This window comes from Salvelinus fontinalis, unplaced genomic scaffold (genome assembly GCF_029448725.1).
Source record: "Salvelinus fontinalis isolate EN_2023a unplaced genomic scaffold, ASM2944872v1 scaffold_0491, whole genome shotgun sequence".
Classification (NCBI taxonomy): Eukaryota; Metazoa; Chordata; class Actinopteri; order Salmoniformes; family Salmonidae; genus Salvelinus; species Salvelinus fontinalis.
In genome coordinates, this window is record NW_026600700.1 from 117,627 (window position 1) to 123,626 (window position 6,000).

The window sequence follows — 6,000 nt, forward strand, 5'->3', positions numbered from 1 at the left end:
ATTGTGATTATGTGTGATGGTAGGTTGACTGAAAAGGCCATTCTTTAGTTCAGGGTTACTTTGAAAAACAAAGCCAAGAGGAATGAGCTCTATTATGTTATTATATCATACTATAGAGAAGTAGAAGTTGCCCCTCTCTCCTCTCCTCCTTATTTTCCAGCTGACTGACCACATTAAGCTGTTTCTCAGGAGTGCTGAATACACATTATCATGCATTATTCTGAAACATTACCTGCCTGGCCTTCTCACAGTAATAACCACCGCCAAGACTATATTCTACAGCTAAATAATATTCACTCCACAGAGGGAAAACACTTTGGCTCGACTTCATTATTCCTCTATAAATGTGCATATTGGGAGATGATTTTAGTGGGTTGTATTGTTCAGACTGTCTGTTCTTTAGATGTCAGAGACATTTCTCAATGCAGGAGTGATCGTGTCTATATGTGTTTTTCCTATCTATTCTCAGAATGTGTCAAGGTGTGGTCTCAATCTCTCAGTGTAAAGACAGGGTATTTACCAGACTATTGTCTAGACTCAATCTGTCCATCTTTCAGTGTAAAGACAGGGTATTTACCAGACTATTGTCTAGACTCAATCTGTCCATCTCTCAGTGTAAAGACAGGGTATTTACCAGACTATTGTCTAGACTCAATCTGTCCATCTCTCAGTGTAAAGACAGGGTATTTACCAAACTATTGTCTAGACTCAATCTGTCCATCTCTCAGTGTAAAGACAGGGTATTTACCTATTGTCTAGACTCAATCTGTCAATCTCTCAGTGTAAAGACAGGGTATTTACCAGACTATTGTCTAGACTCAATCTGTCCATCTCTCAGTGTAAAGACAGGGTATTTACCAGACTATTGTCTAGACTCAATCTGTCCATCTCTCAGTGTAAAGACAGGGTATTTACCTATTGCCTAGACTCAATCTGTCCATCTCTCAGTGTAAAGACAGGGTATTTACCTATTGCCTAGACTCAATCTGTCCATCTCTCAGTGTAAAGACAGGGTATTTACCTATTGTCTAGACTCAATCTGTCCATCTCTCAGTGTAAAGACAGGGTATTTACCAGACTATTGTCTAGACTCAATCTGTCCATCTCTCAGTGTAAAGACAGGGTATTTACCAAACTATTGTCTAGACTCAATCTGTCCATCTCTCAGTGTAAAGACAGGGTAATTACCAGACTATTGTCTAGACTCAATCTGTCCATCTCTCAGTGTAAAGACAGGGTATTTACCTATTGTCTAGACTCAATCTGTCCATCTCTCAGTGTAAAGACAGTGTATTTACCAGACTATTGTCTAGACTCAATCTGTCCATCTCTCAGTGTAAAGACAGGGTATTTACCAGACTATTGTCTAGACTCAATCTGTCCATCTCTCAGTGTAAAGACAGGGTATTTACCAGACTATTGTCTAGACTCAATCTGTCCATCTCTCAGTGTAAAGACAGGGTATTTACCAAACTATTGTCTAGACTCAATCTGTCCATCTCTCAGTGTAAAGACAGGGTATTTACCTATTGTCTAGACTCAATCTGTCCATCTCTCAGTGTAAAGACAGGGTATTTACCAAACTATTGTCTAGACTCAATCTGTCCATCTCTCAGTGTAAAGACAGGGTATTTACCTATTGTCTAGACTCAATCTGTCCATCTCTCAGTGTAAAGACAGGGTATTTACCAAACTATTGTCTAGACTCAATCTGTCCATCTCTCAGTGTAAAGACAGCGTATTTACCAGACTATTGTCTAGACTCAATCTGTCCATCTCTCAGTGTAAAGACAGGGTATTTACCTATTGTCTAGACTCAATCTGTCCATCTCTCAGTGTAAAGACAGGGTATTTACCAGACTATTGTCTAGACTCAATCTGTCCATCTCTCAGTGTAAAGACAGGGTATTTACCTATTGTCTAGACTCAATCTGTCCATCTCTCAGTGTAAAGACAGGGTATTTACCAGACTATTGTCTAGACTCAATCTGTCCATCTCTCAGTGTAAAGACAGGGTATTTACCAGACTATTGTCTAGACTCAATTTGTTCATCTCTCAATGTAAAGACAGGGTAATTACCTATTGTCTATACACACTATACCTATATATACCACACACAGACATATGACACTGTTTCTGGAGTGACGGCAAGTAGGAGACTACAGGTAAATGTTCTGAGGTGATGTGGATATCTGACTCATCTAGAAGAGAAGGAGACTACAGGTAAATGTTCTGAGGTGATGTGGATATCTGACTCATCTAGAAGAGAAGGAGACTACAGGTAAATGTTCTGAGGTGATGTGGATATCTGACTCATCTAGAAGAGACGGAGACTACAGGTAAATGTTCTGAGGTGATGTGGATATCTGACTCATCTAGAAGAGACGGAGACTACAGGTAAATGTTCTGAGGTGATGTGGATATCTGACTCATCTAGAAGAGAAGGAGACTACAGGTAAATGTTCTGAGGTGATGTGGATATCTGACTCATCTAGAAGAGAAGGAGACTACAGGTAAATGTTCTGAGGTGATGTGGATATCTGACTCATCTAGAAGGAGACTACAGGTAAATGTTCTGAGGTGATGTGGATATCTGACTCATCTAGAAGGAGACTACAGGTAAATGTTCTGAGGTGATGTGGATATCTGACTCATCCACAAGGAGACTACAGGTAAATGTTCTGAGGTGATGTGGATATCTGACTCATCTAGAAGGAGACTACAGGTAAATGTTCTGAGGTAATGTGGATATCTGACTCATCTAGAAGGAGACTACAGGTAAATGTTCTGAGGTGATGTGGATATCTGACTCATCTAGAAGGAGACTACAGGTAAATGTTCTGAGGTGATGTGGATATCTGACTCATCTAGAAGAGAAGGAGACTACAGGTAAATGTTCTGAGGTGATGTGGATATCTGACTCATCTAGAAGAGAAGGAGACTACAGGTAAATGTTCTGAGGTGATGTGGATATCTGACTCATCTAGAAGAGAAGGAGACTACAGGTAAATGTTCTGAGGTGATGTGGATATCTGACTCATCTAGAAGGAGACTACAGGTAAATGTTCTGAGGTGATGTGGATATCTGACTCATCTAGAAGGAGACTACAGGTAAATGTTCTGAGGTGATGTGGATATCTGACTCATCTAGAAGGAGACTACAGGTAAATGTTCTGAGGTGATGTGGATATCTGACTCAACTAGAAGAGAAGGAGACTACAGGTAAATGTTCTGAGGTGATGTGGATATCTGACTCATCTAGAAGGAGACTACAGGTAAATGTTCTGAGGTGATGTGGATATCTGACTCATCTAGAAGGAGACTACAGGTAAATGTTCTGAGGTGATGTGGATATCTGACTCATCTAGAAGGAGACTACAGGTAAATGTTCTGAGGTGATGTGGATATCTGACTCATCCACAAGGAGACTACAGGTAAATGTTCTGAGGTGATGTGGATATCTGACTCATCTAGAAGAGAAGGAGACTACAGGTAAATGTTCTGAGGTGATGTGGATATCTGACTCAACTAGAAGAGAAGGAGACTACAGGTAAATGTTCTGAGGTGATGTGGATATCTGACTCATCCACAAGGAGACTACAGGTAAATGTTCTGAGGTGATGTGGATATCTGACTCATCTAGAAGAGAAGGAGACTACAGGTAAATGTTCTGAGGGGATGTGGATATCTGACTCAACTAGAAGAGAAGGAGACTACAGGTAAATGTTCTGAGGTGATGTGGATATCTGACTCATCTAGAAGGAGACTACAGGTAAATGTTCTGAGGTGATGTGGATATCTGACTCATCTAGAAGGAGACTACAGGTAAATGTTCTGAGGTGATGTGGATATCTGACTCATCTAGAAGAGAAGGAGACTACAGGTAAATGTTCTGAGGTGATGTGGATATCTGACTCATCTAGAAGAGAAGGAGACTACAGGTAAATGTTCTGAGGTGATGTGGATATCTGACTCAACTAGAAGGAGACTACAGGTAAATGTTCTGAGGTGATGTGGATATCTGACTCATCTAGAAGGAGACTACAGGTAAATGTTCTGAGGTGATGTGGATATCTGACTCATCTAGAAGAGACGGAGACTACAGGTAAATGTTCCCTTCATGGAACAGTCTGGAATATACTATATTGTTTATTTAATCTGTCAAATAGACAGTCGTTTCTACACCTTGAATCTCAATTAGGGACATTGAGAATGATAATCAACTGAACATGGCTCTAGCGGTATTGATTAATGGTTAAAGTGAGTTGAATACAGCCACATGTGTTAATGCATTGACTGGTCTTAGGGTCTGGGGGCTCTGGCAACAAACTGCTGCAGTAGAGGAAGGAAGGAAAGAAGGACAGATAGAAGGAAGGAGAGGAGGGTTTGTGATAAATACTGATGGAGGTTAAATCCTCTGAGCTTTACACCTTTATACCTTTCAATCCTGAAGAAAAAGCTTTCAACACACTGCCTGCCCTAAAACCATGAATAGAAATACATGTGGGGCCTCCAGCGTGGCGCAGTCTAAAGCACTGCATCGCAGCGTCAATACAGCCTGGGGTTCGATCCCAGGGCCTCCAGCGTGACGCAGTCTAAAGCACTGCATCGCAGCGTCAATACAGCCTGGGGTTCGATCCCAGGGCCTCCAGCGTGACGCAGTCTAAAGCACTGCATCGCAGCGTCACTACAGCCTGGGGTTCGATCCCAGGGCCTCCAACGTGACGCAGTCTAAGGCACTGCATCGCAGCGTCACTACAGCCTGGGGTTCGATCCCAGGGCCTCCAGCGTGACGCAGTCTAAGGCACTGCATCGCAGCGTCACTACAGCCTGGGGTTCGATCCCAGGGCCTCCAACGTGACGCAGTCTAAGGCACTGCATCGCAGCGTCACTACAGCCTGGGGTTCAATCCCAGGGCCTCCAACGTGACGCAGTCTAAAGCACTGCATCGCAGCATCACTACAGCCTGGGGTTCGATCCCAGGGCCTCCAGCGTGACGCAGTCTAAGGCACTGCATCGCAGCGTCACTACAGCCTGGGGTTCGATCCCAGGGCCTCCAGCGTGACGCAGTCTAAGGCACTACATCGCAGCGTCAATACAGCCTGGGGTTCGATCCCAGGGCCTCCAACGTGACGCAGTCTAAGGCACTACATCGCAGCGTCAATACAGCCTGGGGTTCGATCCCAGGGCCTCCAGCGTGACGCAGTCTAAGGCACTGCATCGCAGCGTCACTACAGCCTGGGGTTCGATCCCAGGGCCTCCAACGTGACGCAGTCTAAGGTACTACATCGCAGCGTCAATACAGCCTGGGGTTCGATCCCAGGGCCTCCAACGTGACGCAGTCTAAGGCACTACATCGCAGCGTCAATACAGCCTGGGGTTCGATCCCAGGGCCTCCAGCGTGACGCAGTCTAAGGCACTGCATCGCAGCGTCACTACAGCCTGGGGTTCAATCCCAGGGCCTCCAGCGTGACGCAGTCTAAGGCACTGCATCGCAGCGTCACTACAGCCTGGGGTTCAATCCCAGGGCCTCCAGCGTGACGCAGTCTAAGGCACTGCATCACAGCGTCACTACAGCCTGGGGTTCGATCCCAGGGCCTCCAGCGTGACGCAGTCTAAGGCACTACATCGCAGCGTCAATACAGCCTGGGGTTCGATCCCAGGGCCTCCAGCGTGATGCAGTCACTACAGCCTGGGGTTCGATCCCAGGGCCTCCAGCGTGATGCAGTCACTACAGCCTGGGGTTCGATCCCAGGGCCTCCAGCGTGACGCAGTCTAAGGCACTACATCGCAGCGTCACTACAGCCTGGGGTTCGATCCCAGGGCCTCCAACGTGACGCAGTCTAAGGCACTGCATCGCAGCGTCACTACAGCCTGGGGTTCGATCCCAGGGCCTCCAACGTGACGCAGTCTAAGGCACTGCATCGCAGCATCACTACAGCCTGGGGTTCGATCCCAGGGCCTCCAGCGTGACGCAGTCTAAGGCACTGCATCGCAGC